Raw genomic sequence first — 19,653 nt, 5'->3', positions numbered from 1 at the left:
ATGCAATAATTCACCATTAAACTCAATTCGATTATGGCAACATGCAATAATTCACAATTTGATTCAATTCAATCATGGAAGCATGCAATAATTCACAATTCAATTTAATTCGATCATGACAGCATGCAGTAATCCATAATTCAATTCAATTCGGTCATGAAACATGCATTTATTCACAAACCAATTCAATTAGATCATGGTAACATATATTAATTCACAATCCAATTCAATTTAAATAAAGGTAACAAGCAATAACTAATTTACCAATTAATTTCATTTGGCACTCAATAACTTATAGTCTTTAATTAATCATTCTTTCCCTTAATTTAAGTTTAAGTATGACTTAATTTCATTATTAGCATACTGATTTCATGAGCAATTTAACATATCAATAAATTCCCAACCCTAACATAGTTACACTCACAATATTGCAAGTTAGCCTTGAATTACTATTCCTTTTTGCTTATCTTTGGTGGATCCTCCCTTAGTTCCTTCAGCCACTTCCTCAGTTCCTTGCTCTAGCAATTTATACACAACATAGGGAAGTTATTAGAATCAATACAATAGTAATTCAAGCTCAATTAAGCTATTTGACACTAAACAGATTCTGTTCTGGTAGATTGTACACCTTAGAGTAATTTGTCCATAACTTTTAATTTACTCATCGAATTTTCGATTTCTTTATACCCATATAAAGATAATTCAATTAATTTTCCAACCATGTATGGATTGTATTTTAATTTCTTATATAAAATTACATTTATGCATTTGAAGTTAGATAATTTTCCAGTGACCAATCTGTCACTCTTATAATTCGATGCACTTTGGTGAACTAATTCACCTAAAATCCTTACCAATTTGTCTTATATCTTTTTACCATTGTTTATTTTTATCATTTCCCTATATTTTCATATCAACCTTATCCCTCAATAGTCCAATTAAGTCCCAAATTTTCCAATTTGTTCAAACCAGTCCCTAATTAATTTTACAGCAACAATAGTGATTTGATTCACTTCCCAGGTCAAATTCTCACAATTTTACAACATTACTCTTGTTCAATGTTTCGAAATTCCTAAAATATCCAATTTCTAACAACTTGTCCTATACCTATTTTTCCAATTTGGTATACAACCTTTCAAATTTCTTAATTTGATCACATGCATGAACAATTCTTTCGGTTATGACCCTTAAGGTGATAACCCATAGTTTAACCAATTTAACAAGGTTCCTAATCACTTAAACTTAACTTAACATGATCACCATAGTCTCTAGTATCATATAAGCCAACAATTTGAATTAATTCCATAATCAAACTTATCAATTTCTTAAGAATCAACTCAATTGAATCCTTAAAATTTTGAATGGAAAGAGAGGGAAAGATTTACTTGTTATGCTAGATGGATTTTCCTATGTAATATAAGCTTGAAACCAAGCTTGCGTGGAAGATATCCCTCTTTCCACTCTCAAATTTTTCTCTCAATTCCCCCTCAATTTTGGTCACCAAGATGAAAGGAAGAAGAAAATGTTATTTCTTCACTAGTAATGCAAGTAAATTATCTTCTTTAGCCCCATTTAGTGCTTAAGTAATAAATTATTCATGGGAAGATTTAGGAATCCATGAAATTGGTATGCAAACTTGTTATTTATGATCCATTCCAATTAGATCACTCCAACATGGTTAACATTCCTTCAATCCTTTTAATTAAGTCCTTGTTTAATTCAACTAATTTAAATTCCCATTCAACTTGTTGGCTATTCTAGGCAATTCGATTGGGTCCTTTTCCAATCCAATTAATTTAAACTTCAATTCAATTTGGTTTTTACTTTAGGCAATGTAGCTTAATTCTCATAGGCTAGGATTTCAGGGAGTTACAACTCTCTCCTTTAAAAAGAGAATTCATCTTCAAATTCTTACCTGGATCAAATAGATGAGAATATTGCTTTCTCATTTTATCCCAGGGTCCCAGGATGCTTATTCCATCTTATGATATCTCCACAAGACTTTCAACAAAGGAACATTCTTATTTCGAAGTCGTTTGACTTCTCTTTCAAGTATTTGAATTGGTTATTCTTCATAGGATAGATCTGGGTTTAATTCAACTTCTTCAGGTTCTAGAATGTGAGTAGGATCTGATCGGTACTTTTGGAGCATCGAGACATGGAAAACATTATGAATCTTATCGAATTCACTAGGGAGTGATAGACATTAAGCCATTGGACCAATTCTTTCAGCAATATCGAATGGTCCAATAAATCGTGGACTAAGCTTTCCCCTTTTTCTAAACCTGAAAACTTTCTTCCAGAGAGATACTTTGTGAAATACCTTATCTCCTACATTATACTAGATGTCTCTTCGTTTCAAATATGCACAAGACTTTTTCCTATCAAAGACTTGATTCAATCAATCATGAATAATTCAAACTTGTTCTTCGGTTTCCCTGAGCAATGAAGCCCAAATACTTTGTTTTCACCCAATTCGGACCAACATTAAGGTGTTCTACATTTTCTTCCATACGAGCCTCGAAATGATCCATTTGAATTGAAACTTGATAACTATTGTTATAGGCAAATTCAATAAAGGGGTATGGATTTCTCCTAGTTCTTTTCGAAGTCGATAACACAAGCTCTAAGCATATCTTTGAGTACTTGTATTACTTTCTCGGATTGGCCATCACTTTGAGGATGAAAGGTCATACTCAATTTCAATTTAGTGCTAAGGGCTCACTGCAAGGATTTCCAAAATCGAGTTGTGAATCGAGGATCTCTATCGAAAATGATAGAAATAGGACCCTGTGCAACCAAATTACCTCAGAAATGTATAATTCGACTAGAGTATCCAAACTATAGATCATTCAAATAGGGATGAAATGAGCTGATTTAGTAAAGCGATCTACAATTACCCACATAGCATCACACTTTCTTGGTGAACAAGGTAGACCAATTACAAAGTCCATAGTTATTTGATCTCGTTTCCATTAAGGAAATTCAATAGGTTGGAGGAGTCCAGTAGGAGCTCGATGTTCGGTTTTGTTTATTTGACAATTCAGGCATCTAGAAAAAAAAATATGTAATGGAAGGCTTCATGTGAGGCCACCAATACAAGGATTTAAGGTCTTTACATCTTGACAAATCCAAGATGAATCGAGAAGGAATTTGATGAGCTTCCTGCAAAATTTCATTTTTCAAGTCATCATTGTTCGAAATACACACCCTATTCTTAAAATAAAGTATGACATTCGAATGAATGAAGAAATCTTGATTGCCCTTCGAGTCTAACCCTGAGATGACAACTTGAAGTTTAAGATCATTTTGTTGCAAGTCTTTGATCCTTGAGATTAGGCTAGATTAAACTTGTAATTCACACATAAATCCACATTTTTGATACATTCGAAGATAAACAATAATAACATTTGAGGTCAAGATCGGTTTACGACTGAGAGCATCTGCAACCAAGTTAGTTTTTTTTGGGATGATAGTCGATGACTAAATCATAGTCTTTGAGTAGTTCAAGCCATCTTCTTTGCCTCAAATTGAGATCATTTTGAGTCAGGAGATATTTGAGACTCTTATGATCGATAAATAGATAATACTTTTCACCGTACAAGTAATTCCTCCAAATTTTGAGGGCGAACACAATAGAAATATGTTCCAAGTCATGCGTTGGAAAATTTAGTTCATGATGCGTCGATAGCTCCTAACTGCTCGTACTTATCCTTACTAGAACCTACGCATGAAAATCATCACACGCTAAGTATAACTTAGTGAGGCAGTAGTAATCTAAGATGAGAAAAATATGAAAATATCATAAACATAAATAAAATAATTCGAATTAAACTAGCAAACCAACTTATCCTAGTCGATTTATTCACTGAGACTTGGAATTTCTTTTAAGTCATGAACTCATGAACATTCTGATAAAAATAATCATATCATGTTTTCTGTCAACTGGAAATCATTCACAATTTTCATATTCTTTTTTATAGCCCAATGCATATTTATGAGAACATAAGATAAGTGAGTAATATACACACTATACACAACACGGTGCAAATCATAACTGATTGTTGAAAACATTTTGATGTTTCGATATAACAAATAATATTAAAATGAATTTTAAGATTTTATGTTCAATTTCAAAAATAATATTTGATCAAATTAATCGAATATCTCATATATTATTCCAAGTTTTTTAATGTTAATTTTACTCCTTACTTAAGTGTAAAATTGTGTTTCAATCTTAAAATATTTTTGAAATAATTTTTACAAAGAATTTTTGAACCCTAATTGAGCCAAAAATTAATTTTAAGTAGGGGTGTACCGATACACCCTTCGGATGTACTGATACCCCCTGAATTTCGAATGTAATAAGGGTACTAATACACAACCGAATGTATCGATACCCCTTATGTTATAATTGGCTCTGAGAAACATCGAATGCAATTAGTGTACCGATACCCCTGGAAGGTACCAATACACTTTGTCAAATAACAGTCGAAATATTTAAATTTTACACTAGGTGTACCAATACCCTACGCTCCCAACAGATTTTTTAAATGGAAAACATACAACAATGGCTCTATTGACTTCACGAATGATCTCGAATGTTCAGAATTGATCCAAGGTGTATTTAAACAAGTTCTAAAGCCATTGATCAACAAGAATTCAAAAGAGAAGCTAGAAAATCAAAGAGAAAGCCTTAAACTTATTGTTTGAGCATTTCAAGCCTATTTTCCATTCAATATTCATTTTGCTTTCAAGAACACCATTTGTGCTCAATTGTATTTATTCTTGAGTGTTCTTTCTTTGTTCTAGAATTGTGCAAACAATATACCTTGTGAGGGTTTTCTATAAAGTTTGTGTATTTGTAATTTTCTCTTTGGGATAGAGTGTTCTCAAGAATTTAGGGTATACTTCTTGAGGTAAGGTTACTCTTTGTCCTAAAAAGAAAGACAAATTAGTTAATTTATGGAAAATCCTTAGTATAGATAGCTAAAGTAGTGGACGTAGACTTTGGTTGAGAATGTCGAACCACTCTAAATCGGTATGCAAATATTTTCAATTTTCTGTAAAAACTTCCACCGAAATTTTTATTGTCAATTCACCCCCTTGACCGATTCATCCTATATATTAACTCAACAATTGGTATCAGAGCTTAACTTGTTAGAAGGCTTAATATCTTTGAGACGATCCTGGAAGACGCTCACTGATTCCCAAAGCAACCGGCAAGAAATGACTTTTTCTTCCAGTGCCTATTACTTTGAAGATTTACATATTATGGATTCACAACCGGTCAACAAACCACCCTTCTTCAATGAATCAAATTATGCTCATTGGAAGAATAAGATGATGTTCTTTATTCGAGCATACGATCTATGAGCTTGGAACTCAATCATGTGGGGTTACTCCACTCCACCCGGTGAATACGACGATTGGAGTAATGAAGAGAAGAAAAAGTTCCAGCTTAGTTCCAAGGCTATACATATTCTCTTTGTGCTTTAGGCCCAAACGAATATGAAGAATATCCTCTTTTTCTACTTCTAAAGAGATTTGGGATAAGTTCCAAGTCACTCATGAAGGAATCGACGAAGTGAGGAAAACAAAGAAAAGTCTTCTCAACCATAGCTACAAGAACTTCAAGATAAAACCCAATGAAAACATCAAAGCTACGACGGATAGATTTTCTGTGATTGTCAACGATCTCAGGAGATTTGGAGAAGTAATCCCTAATGAGAAGCTTGTGAGAAAGATGATATACTCTCTTCCAAAGTTATGGCAATCGAAGAAGACGACTATTATCAAAGCTAGAGACCTAAAGTCTCTCACTCTCAATGAATTAATTGGTTCTATTCTCACTCATGAGATGATGTTGAAGGAAGAGGAAGAAAATGAAGAGAAGAAAAACAAGAAGAAGAAGGAGATAAACACTGCCTTCAAATCCACCAATGAAAGCTATCAAGATTCAAGTGATGAATTGGATGAAGACGATGATGAACAAGAAGATGAGATGGTCAAGCTCTTAAAAGAGTTAAAGAGATTCTTGACTTCCAAGGAAGTAAAGATGAATCAACCAAGAAGAAGAGTCATATTGTGTACTTTAATTGTCAAAGAACGGGGCATGTCAAGTATGATTATCCCCTTCTAAGAAATAAGAGATCATCCAAGAAGAAGGCATATGTGACAGCTTGGAGTGATGAAGATGACTCCAATGATGATGAAGTAGTCAACCTATGCCTCATGGCCACTCATTAAGAATTCGAGGGAACATACTTGTCCTTTGAAGAAAGAAAAATGTTTTAAAATTAGACAAGTATGAGTTCCGAAAGGAACAAGGGACATTGAAACTAATGTTCAAGGATCCAAAGCAATTTGGATACCAAAATCTACTTAAATATCTCTTGTAGGTATGTGGGAGCAATGGTGATGAAAGTGATGATATTCAAGATGCTCTAGTCACACATGAAAAAGGAATGGATAACCTATAAGCTTAATGCTTTTGATTTTGGTTATTTGGTTGCTCATTTGGATTTATGCATGCATGAGTTTTGATTTTAAATGATTATGCATTGTTTTTAATCTCATGTATGTTGAAAAATGGTTATGATGAACATTTTAAATTTTTAATGATTTTTCATAATTTTTAGTTCATCATAATGAATTTTGGTCAAAATTGGTTTTAAATACAAATGATATCTCTCTAACAATTGATATCAAACTTTCAAATGATTTGATTTTACAAATTTTAAATTTTTGACCTAAATTTAAATGTTTATGCATGTGTTTTAAATGTAATAGATACATCTCTAACAATTGATATCAAAATTTTCAAATGTCTAACTTTTTTGGAAAACTTTATGCATATGCACTTAATTTCAATAATTGATATTGCATAAAATATTTTAGACTTGGATACAGTGAATTTCATGTACTACTAACATGTTTGTTATTCTTTGTTGAAATTCAAATTTTGTTTAAGTATCAAATTCTTAAAGCTAAAATTTGTTTGAAATACATTTATTGAGGGGGAGTTTTTGATTTTTCAAATAAATTTTAAATGTAAAATTTATCACTTACTCTCCAATGTTATTTTAGAACTTCAAAAATTGAATTATTTTTGATATAACAAAAAGGGGGAGAGGTATGGTTTGAAAAAAATCAATTTCTTAATGAAAAAAGGGGAGCTTAACATTTTCATATATTTTCTAACAATTGGTATCTTTTTAACAATTGGTATCCTTTTGTAAACAATTGATATATTTTTCATTAAATATTTTATGAAGGGGAGTTTTTGCCTAAAATGATTTTTCAAATGTTTTGTTATATCAAAAACGGGGAGATTGTTGAACTATGTTTCGATATAACAAATTAAGGCAATATGTTTTTGGACTTGAATTGAATTTATTTAAAGTTTTCAAAAGGTTTCAAAACTAATTCAAAGTCCATTAAATTCGAATTTGAGCAAAAATATTAATGGGTATCGATACCCCTATGACTGGGTATCAATACCCCTATGAAGGCTCAAACAAAGAATGCAAAAAGGGTATCGATACCCCTATGGGTATCAATACCCTGGGTACCGATACCCCCTGTGGGTATCAATATACCCTGGCTCCAACGACTAGTTTAATTTGAATTTAACAAAGGTAGTACCAATACCCCTTGAAGGTGTACCGACACCCCGTATTATGGATAACCTTATTTTACAAAAAAAAATCATCCATAAACGACTCCAAAATATCCCCAAACGGCTCCAAAACATCCCCAACGGCTATACACGACTTCAAACTCATTTCAAACTATAAATACAAGCTGAGGACACTTGAAGAAGTAAGAGAACAACTATCCAAGCAATCAAACACAAGATAAGAGTTTTTTATTCTTATTTCATCTTTCTCTTGTAAATATTTTTGTTCTTGTGAGCTTAAATCTTGTAAACACCTACTTAGAGAGGTTTTCTTGTTTACATTTCGTTTCATTGTAAAGGGGTTTTGGTTATAGCTAAGCCTGCTAAAAGCTAGGGAAAGGTTCTAGTTTAACCCATGTAAAAACTAGGGAGTTTGTAAAGGTTATCTCTTTGTCCTTGAAAAAGAAATAGCAAATTAGTGAATTTGTTGGAAAAATCCTTGGTGAGGAGCTAAGGTAGTGGATGTAGACTTGGTTGAGAAGTCGAACCACTATAAATCGCTGTGCAATTTTCTATCTTTCAATCTCCTTACTTCATAAACACAAAAATCAACCCGACCACTCTTGGAGAACCCTTTCGGTTGTCGATTCGAGCTTTTGTAAATCCCAACACTGATACTGAGATATGATGCACTTTAGTGCCATCATAACCTGAACACCAACGGTGCTAGATATTAGTACACGAATGTACCAAAGCTGATATGATAACTGATAACATTGGTACACGAATGTACCAAAGCTGATAATTGATAAGTACACAACTAATGACATGCCAAGTTTACCAGCAATTCTCAATATAACATACAATGGGATCATGTATCATAATAAAATCCGTCATAAAAAATATAATGCTTGGGTAGTTCATACCCTAAATCATTCATAAAACTAATATAAAATATTATAAAAATATTCGTTATAAACTTTATAAAATCATATTGTAAATTGAAATTAGGTTGACTTATCGCAAGTCGTCCTCGATTAAAAAAATTAAATAAATAACTGCACTCACCTTTGCCTCACTATAATATCCTTTACACGATATTTCTAATCACGTTCTTTTCCTTTTCCTTTCGAATCGTTCAGATTCCTAGATTTGTCGTGGTCTGACAATACCAAATAATAACACAAAGTGTTCGAACTACATATTAGTATTGTACTAATATAAGCTGATTTTAATATTCAAAAATTTATAAAATACAAATCGAAATTAAAACGATATCACACTAAATCATATCTCCACTATAATTTCTAACTTCTCAAATTACTCATACAAATCCATGAATATTTATTTTCCTCTTTAACCCTTCTTCTTTTGCTAATTTACACAAATAAGCCACAAGTTGTGAATTCTTTTTAGAATTCACCTCAACATTTCCTTTTAATTTAAAATGGTCCTTCACCATTAAAATCATTGCATATTACTTATAAAAATTCCATCACTTAAATAAAATGCTCAAATCAATACCTCAACATTCCAAACATTTATAATTTCAACTCAAACTCTCCTAACTTTCGATTTTCAACCACCTAACTTTATACATTTATAATTCAACCCAACGCAATATTTAATTCAAAATTCAACATACTAATAAATTTTCCAGCATTCAGTAATTTACCCAAATAATACTTCTACATTTAAGAACTTGCAAACAAGTCCCCAAGGTCTTGGGACCTTTCAAATTCCACCTCAAGATTTACCAAATTTGCAATTTGATTTTCAAACAACTTTCCAACTAAAATTCTAGTACTATAAATATCAAAATCAACATTGAATCCTTCAAGTATTTCAATCTTACAATAATATCCCATAATTCCAAAAACATGTAAATTAACCCTTTTACACTTTGAAGGTTCCAAATTGATCCAAATCAATCTCCAAATAACATATAATACTTCTAATATCATTTCTAATCTATAGGAAAATTTTCAACATTTTCCTCAATTTTCTTCCCTATGGCCAGATACATTCAAGTCACCTAGGGGACTTTTTGTTCATTTTCAAGCATGAATTCAACCTCCTATGATTAAATTCATGCATTTCCAATCATCAAAACGTCAAATTGAATTAAAATCTTATCATTCTCACAAACCCTAACAAGGAAAAATCTTGTTTACACATGTACAATTAGTTCTAACTATTGTACATGCTTTAAAAATGATCACTAACATCAAAAACATAAAAACCCTACAACAACTCTTTAAAATCAATAAATTCTTCATAACCCTAATCATCAAACCTCATCAAACAATCATCTTCACCATGAAATTTTGGTATCAAATGATAGAGAATTTCATGTAGATTAATTCTCTATCTAATAGTTAAACTCAAAAATCAAGTAAATAGCTTTAAAAATAAAACTAAAAATTCTTTCCTTGAAGACTTGAAACCTTCTGCCCTTGGAGATGAAGAAGCTGAAAATGATCAAGTTTCTTGATTATTCTAATAATTAATAAATCCTAACATATGATTTAATAATAAAATAATTAAATTTTTTATTCAATTATTAGGAAATTCCATTTTGCCATTAATAAAACTTAAAAAGTACCAATTTTAATTGTCATATTCTCCAATAAAATATTCATTGGTCAAAGATGAATCAACTTGGCTTTGAATTTTCACTTTGGCCATGAAATATTCAAAAATTGCATTTTAGTCACTAAAATTCCACTATTTCGGTCAAATATGAAAACTTGCACTGTTCTGAGCCAAATTTCTCTAATCTAAAATATAAAAATAATATTTTCAAATATTCTCTAACATACTTCAAATTTTTGTAAAATTCTGATTCGATCCGAATATCCGATTTCAATACCAAACTTTATCGCTTTATAGCTTTTAACACAGATCACGCAGCGAAAATCTGATTCCCACTAAAATTTCTATTTTAATCCAAACTATTCATTTAGAGGCTAAAATATATAACTTTTAAAAATTATAAATTTAGTCCCCAAACTTTGCAAAGTTTATACTTTAGCTACTAAACTTTCAAAACTTACATTTTAGTTATTAGACAAAATTTGGTATGTTACAATTTCTCCCCCCTTAAAGAAAATTCGTCCTCGAATTCTCCTACATATCTACATACATGAATTAAATAGATGATGAAATGTTTTCTTCATATCTTCTTCTTATTCCCAAGTTGCTTCCTCAACTTTATGGTTTTGCCAAAGAACTTTTACCAATGAAATCGTCGTATTTCTTAGTTCTTTGACTCCATGTGCTAAAATCTTTACTGACTCCTCTTCATATGATAAATCTGGTTGAATATCAATTTCCTCCGGTGTAATCACATGTGCAAGATCTGACCGATATCTTTGAAGTATCGATACATGAAATACTTTATGAATCTTGTCCATCTCTAGAGGTAACTCCAACTGATAAGCTACTAGTCCAAATCTCTTTATAATCTCATATGGTCCGATGAATCTTAGACTCAATTTTCCTTTTCGTCCAAATCTCAGAACTTTTTTCCAATGTGACACTTTAAGAAATACCTTATCACCTACTTGATATTCAATCTATTTTCTTTTTAAATCAACATAAGATTTTTGTCTATCGGTTGCTATCTTGAGATTATCTTGGATTACCTTTACTTTTTCTTCCACCTTCTTAATCAGATATGGACCAATTACATCTTAGTCTTTTAATTCATATCCATTCAGTGGTGTTCAACAGTTTCTTCCATACAATGCTTCAAAAGGAGCCATTTTGATACTTGATTGATAACTGTTGTTGTAAGCAAACTCTGTTAAAGGCAAATACTTTTCCCATGATTCTTTGAAGTCAATAACACACACCCTTAGCATGTCTTCAAGTATCTGAATAGTTCACTCAGATTGACCATCTGTCTGAGAATGATAAGCTATGCTGAAATTTAGTCGGGTTCCCAATGCTTCATGTAAATACTTCCAAAATCTCGAAGTAAATCTCAGATCTCTATCTGAAACTATCGAAACAGGTACTCCATGAAGTCGTACTATTTATATGATATATAACTCAACATACTTGTTCATAGAATAATCTTTTCGAATTGGAATAAAGTGTGTTGTCTTTGTCAATCTATCCACGATCACCCAGATCAAATCTTTCTTACTAGGTGTCAGAGGTAAACCTATCATGAAATCCATGGTAACTCGTTCTCATTTCCACTAAGGAATGGAGATAGGTTGAAATAACCCCAAAGGTACTTGGTGTTTTGCTTTTACATGCTGACATGTTAGACATTTAGAAACAAACTCAATGATAGCTCTTTTCATACCTGCCCACCAAAACCAACTCTTCAAATCTTGATACATTTTATTTCCTCCTAGATGCATAGTCAAAGGACTATAATGAGCTTCGAAAAGAAGATCTTTCTTCAGTTCTTCGTCATCTGGTATAAAAATATGATTCTTATAATAAAAACATCCATCAGACTTAATTTCAAAATCTATCATTTATTCTTTCTTTGCTTGCTCCATTCTATCTAAACATTTTTTATCTTTATTCTGGAGATCCTTGATTCGACCTAATAGGACAGACCTCAATCTCAATTCTACAATCAATGTACCATCTTTTCATATTGATAATCGTGCATCTAACGCTTTCATAGCAACAAAGGTTTTTTCGACTAAGTGCGTTGGCTACCACATTAGCCTTCCCAGGATGGTAATCAATAATCACATCATAGTCTTTGAAAAGCTTTATCCATCTCATTTGCTTTAGATTTAATTCTTTCTGAGTCAACAAATATTTTAAACTCTTATCATCTGTATAAATGTATCATCGCTCACCGTATAAATAGTGGCGCATATCTTCAGAGTAAACACTATAGCTGCTAGCTCCAAATCAAGTGTTGGGTAATTCCGTTCGTGTACCTTTAACTGACTTGAAGCATAGGCTACCACTTTACCATCTTGCATTAGAACACATCTTAAACCATTATGAGATGCATCACTGTAAATCACATAATCCTTTCCTGACTCTGGCTGCAGTAATAGTGGGACCTCTGTCATAATCTTTTTATGCATATCAAAGCTTTCTTGACACTTTTCAATCCAGACAAATGATATATCCTTTCGGAGTAGCTTGGTAAGTGGAGATACAATTATTAAAAAATTCTTCATAAATCTCCGATAATATCTAGCTAATCTCAAGAAACTTCAAACTTTCGAGACATTTTTCGGAGGTTTCCACTCCACTATCGCTTGTACTTTCTTGGGATAAACTCTAATTCCTTCTGATGAAATCACGTGCCCCAGAAAAGCAACCTCTGACAACCAAAATTCACATTTTGACAATTTAGCATATAACTTTTTATCTCGCAACGTCTGTAGTACTATACAGAGATGTGCGTCATGCACCTCCTTAGTCTTAGAATAAACCAAAATATCATCAATGAACACAACCACAAATTGATCCAAATATGGCTGAAACACATGATTCATCAAATATATAAACACTACTGGAGCATTGGTCAGTCCAAACGGCATTGCAACAAACTCATAATGACCATATCGGGTTCTAAAAGCATCTTTGGAATATCTTCCTCCTTTATCATTAGCTGATGATACCTTGATCGAAGATCAATTTTCGAAAATAATGAAGCACCCTTGAGCTGATCAAACATATCATCGATCCTCGGGAGAGGTATTTATTCTTCACTGTCGTTTTATTCAGTTTACAATAATCAATAAATAATCACATTGATCCATCTTTCTTTTTAACAATAAGTATCGGTGTACCCCACATAGATAAACTCGGTCTAATAAAACCTCGATCAAGTAGCTATTGTAATTGTGCCTTTAATTCTCTTAGTTTCGTTTGAGCCATCTTGTATGGAGCCATTGAGATATGTACAGTACCCGGGAAAACATCAAATTTAAACTTCACTTCTTGATTAGGAGGTAATCCGAATAAATCATCAGAAAATACATCTGGAAATTCTCGAACTGTCGTGATATCCTCCAATCAAATTTCAGATGTTTGGGTATCAATCATATTTTCTAAGAAAGTTGTACAATATTTTCCCATCATTTTCGTTGTTGTCATTGTTGATATCACATTGGGCAACGATTTTGCTTTTTCTCCAATTACTATTATCTCGATACCCTCTATATCCTTTATAAATAATCGCTTCATGTGACAATCTACCCAACCATAATGGTGAGATGCCCAATATTATCTTAAACTCGTCAAATGGTAACTCCAAAAGATTCATCGAGAATACGACCCCTTGAATCTTTATTAGATAATTTCAGCTAATCCGTGTAACTCTAGCACTATGACCCAGTGGATTTACAACTATTATCTCACTATTGATGGGTTCTAGCTGAATATTTTATTTTTAACTAATTCAGAGCTAATATAGGAATACGTAGAACCCAAATCAACCAAAAAAAAATAGGCTCATCATAAAGATATAAAGTACCTGCTATAATTTCTGGGTCGTCATGATTCTCCCTGGTCTTGATATTATAAATTCAGGCTAGAGCATGAACATCGGACTGAGAGGCTATCTCTGAATATCCCCTCCATTTACCTCTACCTCGACCACCTCTCTGAGGCATTGCCACTGATCACTCTGTCTGAACAGATCTCTCTCCTGCCATCAGCCAGTCTCTGATATAATGACCAGGGTCTCCACAACAAAAACAAACTCGTGATTCTGCTCTACGTTCATCATAATGATACTTTCCACACCGCAAACATAATGGGTGTTGTCCTTGAGACTGTCTGTGTTTGACTTCATTTTTCTTTAACCTCAGATATTCTACGACTAGAAGTACCAACTTCTGATTTACTATGGTACTAATATCCTGATCCTCGACCTCTTTTAGATTGAGATAAGGATGATCCTCCTGATCTCTTTGACTAACTCCTCTGATCAAACATAACTTTTTCCTCTTGTGCCATTTCCATATCCTTAGCTTTATTGACCACTTCCTGAAAGGTAGTCAGACTGGCAGTCAAAAAAGTTCCCTCAGTCTAGGGCGAAGACCTCGAATAAACTTCTGGTATACATCTCTTTTTGTGGGGACCATCTCTGAAGCATATCGGGTGAGCTTATTAAGCTCACACTCATATTCATAAATAGATATGTTTCCCTGGATCAGATTGAAAAAGTCTTGCTTCATATTAATAATAAACTGCTCTCAAATATATTTCTTTTGGAAAGCCTCCAGGAAAAACTGCCAAGAAATCTGATCTGAAGGGACACGTGTCGTAACATTTGTCCACCAAATCCTGGTTTGCCCTCTTAACAATAAAACTACGCCTTTTAATCGTTCTTCATCAGAATAATGAAGACTGACCAATACAATATTCACATTATTTAGCCACATAACTGCCACAACTGGGCCTTCATTTGTTTCACCTTTAAAATCTGAAGCTCCCAGACTCTTTAATTCTTTTAGAATTGACACTCTCAGAGCTGGAGGAACATGAGGTGGAGGCGGAGAAAGGGGAGGTGTTGCGGATGACTGATATCTTGCCAATATAGCCTCAAGAGCTTGCAAGAAAGTCTTGATAACTCCGTAAAAAGACTTAATTCCTAGTCTTTTCACTTAAGTTATTGCTCGTCTAGATAAAGTATGCACTGCATTTTTAGTTGCATTTAGTTGCGTATAGGTTATATTAGATTATGGTGGATAAGTTTTGCTTAGGCAAGATTTATTTGGTTTGACTGATGCTGTTGAAGAGAAAGGGTTGTTTGGGTTGTGTTTGTGCAGTAATTCTACAGAGGAAGAACATTTCAGTCGTGACAATGTAAACGTGCAGAGGCCAAGGGAACAGATGAGAACGTGAGGAGCAGATTTATCTTGCCAAGGCAAGATTTATTTGAGGAAGTCTGAAGCAGGTATGGCTAAACCGCCTATGTCACACGCTAGCTGGATAACTTACTTCACGTGCAAGCAAGCCTAAATTATTTTGACAGCCACCAGTCGCCTTTCCTTTTTAAATCCGGGCAATTAATAACGGCTAGTTAATGAAACTCCAAAAGTAGACAAAGACCTAGTAGGCCTTTCCTTATAAAAAACCAGTCGTAGCCGCCAAATAAAGAAAGTAAGAAAGAAGAGAGAAGAGCTTTACTTAAGGCGTGAGTAAGCAACTGCAGTGCTTTCCCATCGTCCATCCACCAACATTCCTTGGTGTCCTCCATAGCCAGACGATAGTAGAGTGGTGATCAGGCCTCGAGAGAGGGTGATCACCAAGGTAGGCGTGGTGCTTATCAGGATTGTCGCGACAGAGCCCTCGATTTTTAGAGTCGTTCTTCCTTTATTTTTAACTCTTATCTTATTTGGGGTTGTATTAAATATTGAATCTTGGATGATCTTTGATAGCACCATGAATGCTTTATTTGGTGTTAAACTTTGTGTTGCCTAAACAATATTTTATGTTTATGAATGATGTTTCACTTATAACTATTTTGTTCACAGTTTAAATATTTTACCTTAGCACTGTAAAAGCATCGAGAGATAGCCTTGGGTTTTAGTAAAACATGTCTTGGCATTGTAAGAGCATCGAGAGATAGCCTTTTGTCTAGATAAGTGATTTTTAAATTCGAGAGAATTAAGATAGATCAACGTGAGCAATGGAATGAATCCGGGATGGTGAAGTTCTAACTTGTCTACCTTAGAGATAAGGAGTGAGTTTCAAATGACTAAAAGGGATAGATGCTAGGGTAGGAGGGACTACATCTATAGTTAACGCCTAGAGGTATTGCCGTAGCAACCTTCTAAGAATACCTAGTAATCATGTCGGGCAGTTTTAGTGAGTCATAATAAGTCATTCTAAATTGAGAATATTCGTTGTCAAGGCAATGGTTTAGTATAAGTTCTCTGTGACACGTCTGAATATATGAGGTTGTTTGCATTATATTTAAACCATCACTTGTTTTATTAGTCTGCATATTAATTTTTCCTCAACCAAACTTTTCTAAAATCATTGAATCATTTTCTTAGTTCAATAATATTAGTTCTTAGGAAATTACTTGGTAGGACTTAGCTTGTGTCATTAGTTCTAGTTGTGGTGAAAATATATTTCTAATCAAATCCCTGTGGAGACGATACTCACTCACTACTATATTGCTTGCATCGATTGTGTATACTTGCACAGATTTGCTTGCCTTATCATATACATTTACAAGCGATCAAGTTTTTGGCGTCGTTGTCGGGGATTGGTAACTGACGATATTTTTAGCCATAACAAGTTCTCTTTGTCACATCATATTAGTCTAACGTAGTTTACTATTTTCTTTTGTAGGTTTTAATTATTGCATGACCTTGAGATCTTCTGGTAAGCCTTTGGAACCATTCGACCCTAAAATTAAGCAATCACTTAGACAAAGTTTGCACGCCCAAATAATTAGAGAATAATCAAATCAATTTCAAATACAATACAACATGGGAGATTTAGGAGATCCAAATGCAACAATTAATCTTTAAGTTGCAAGACCAAGAGCGATACGAGATTATTTGAACCCTATTCTCGATGACCTCAATCCAGGCATAGTGGCACCTGAGATCCAAGCCACTCACTTCGAACTCAAACCAGAGATGTTTAACATGTTAAACTCTATCGGTCAATTTGGTGGTTCACCCAATGAAGATACAAGACAATATGTGCGTGCTTTCCTTAAAGTATGTGGCTCATTTTGGCAACAAGTAGTACATGAGGATGTGTTAAAATTGAAGCTTTTTCCTTACTCCCTACGCGACAGAGCAAGAACCTGGCTCAGCAGAGTTCCTTCCGGCTCAATAGAATCTTGGGTAAATTTATACAAGAGTTTCCTACTGCGATACAATCTGCCCAAAATGAACACTCAGCTTCGCAATGAAATTGCTAGTTTTTGCCAAGGAGATGATGAATAAATGTATGAATGTTGGGATAGGTATAAAAGTCTACTTCGCAAATGCGTTAACCATGGATTTCACGATTGGACGCAAGTGGTGATGTTTTACAATGGAGTCAACACACCAACTCGAATAATGCTAGATGCCTCAGCGAATGGCACCTTACTAGACAAATTACCCGAGGAAGCTTTTGACATCCTCGACATGATAACAAATAATGATTACCAATTTCCAAGTGCAAGATTGGGAACTGGAAGAAAAACATCAGGAGCATATGAATTAGAAGGTAAAGATTTGGTAGCAGCTCAACTTTCAGCCATAACCAATATGTTGAAAAAATTGTAGCGTCCTAATGAGGTAAGAGAAGTTAAGGTGACCAATAATGTATGCCTATTTTGTCATGACAATCATCATGAGAGTGAATATCCTGAAAACCATGAGTCAACCAATTTTGTGGGCAACTACAATCGGAACAGTAATAACCCCTATTCAAATTCATACAATCCTAGTTGGAGACAACACCCAAATTTTTCATGGAGTATTTAAGGGACAGAAATAATCAACCCGCAAACTACAAGCCACAGCAAAATAATTCTGACCATCAACATTTTCAGAATCAGTATCATCAGTAGCCCTGACAGAACAATAAAGGTATAGCTTCTTCATCTGACACCAATTTGAATTCTAATTCTTTGGAGTTATCATTGCAGGAATTCATGGCCTCGACAAAAGATTACATAGCAACCACAAAGACCTTGATTCATGAACATTCTGCAATAATAAAAAATCAAGGAAATTTGTTATAAAGCCAAGCGACACTTTTGCAAAGCCATAGTTCATCTCTCATAGCGTTGGAGAATCAAGTGGGATAAATTGCTACGACATTACATTCTCGCCCACATGGAAATCTCCCTAATGATACTGAAGTCACTAAGCATCATGAGAAGGAGCAATGGAATGTACTTAAGCTAAGGAGTGGAAAACAAGTCAACCAAGATAACAAGTTTGGGGGAGAATACCTAAACAATCCTCGCCAAGGTGTAACGCAACTAGATGATCAATCTGAGAATGTTGAACGAAAGGAAGTGCTTGAAAAGGAAAGAATTGAAGGCTCAGAAGAGCATCGATCGAATAACAAAAAATTCATGGTCAAGGCTAACAATTACTTAGCACCATCAACAGTCGATGTGAGACCTCCACCACAGGTTCCCTCAACGGTTGAAGAAGCATGATGATGAAATCTAGTTCAAGAAATTTGTTCATGTTATCTACTATACGAGCCGAACTCTTAATGATGCACAAGTGAACTATACCACCACTGAAAAAGAACTCTTAGCAGTAGTATTTGCATTCGATAAGTTTAGGCCATATCTAATAGGCACTAAGGTAATTGTGCACACATATCACTATGCCATTAAATATCTGATTAATAAAAAAGATGCAAAGCCTAGACTAATCCTGTGGATATTACTACTGCAAGAATTTGATTTAGAGATTAATGATAGAAAAGGTATAGAAAATCAAGTGGCAGACCATTTGTCTAGGTTAGATAATAAACCAGATTGTCCTGACATCACAGAAATTAAAGAGGATTTCCCATATAAGAAAATATTATTTGTCATGGTTGCACTGTGGTATGTTGACATTGTTAACTTTCTTGTTAGTGGTATTGTTCCTCCTGATTTATCTAGCTAGGGAAGAAAGAAGTTTCGACATAATGTGCGACATTACTACTGGGACGAACTGTTTCTATTCAAGCAATGCAGAGACCAAATAATCTGAAGATGCATTCCAGAAGAAGAACAGCAAGATCTCCTACACCAATGCCACTTGTCACAATATGGAGGGTATTTTGGTGGAATGAGGATAGCATCAAAAATGCTTTAGTCCGAATTTTATTGGCCAACCCTGTTCAAAGATGCACATAAATTCTACAAGTCATATGATAGATGTCAATGAGCAGGAAACATCTCTAAACGACATGAGATTTCATGGCAAAATATTCTGGAAATCGAACTTTTTGACGTATGGGGAATAGATTTCAATTGAACTTTCCCATCATCATTCGAAGATTTATATATTCTCCTGAAAGTGGACTGTGTATCAAAATGGGTGGAAGCCATCGCAACACCTAAAACT

Source organism: Hibiscus syriacus, unplaced genomic scaffold (assembly GCF_006381635.1).
Source record: "Hibiscus syriacus cultivar Baekdansim isolate YM2019G1 unplaced genomic scaffold, ASM638163v2 tig00111276_pilon, whole genome shotgun sequence".
Classification (NCBI taxonomy): Eukaryota; Viridiplantae; Streptophyta; class Magnoliopsida; order Malvales; family Malvaceae; genus Hibiscus; species Hibiscus syriacus.
The sequence above is the reverse complement of the archived record's forward strand: the minus strand, read 5'-3'. Positions refer to the sequence as shown.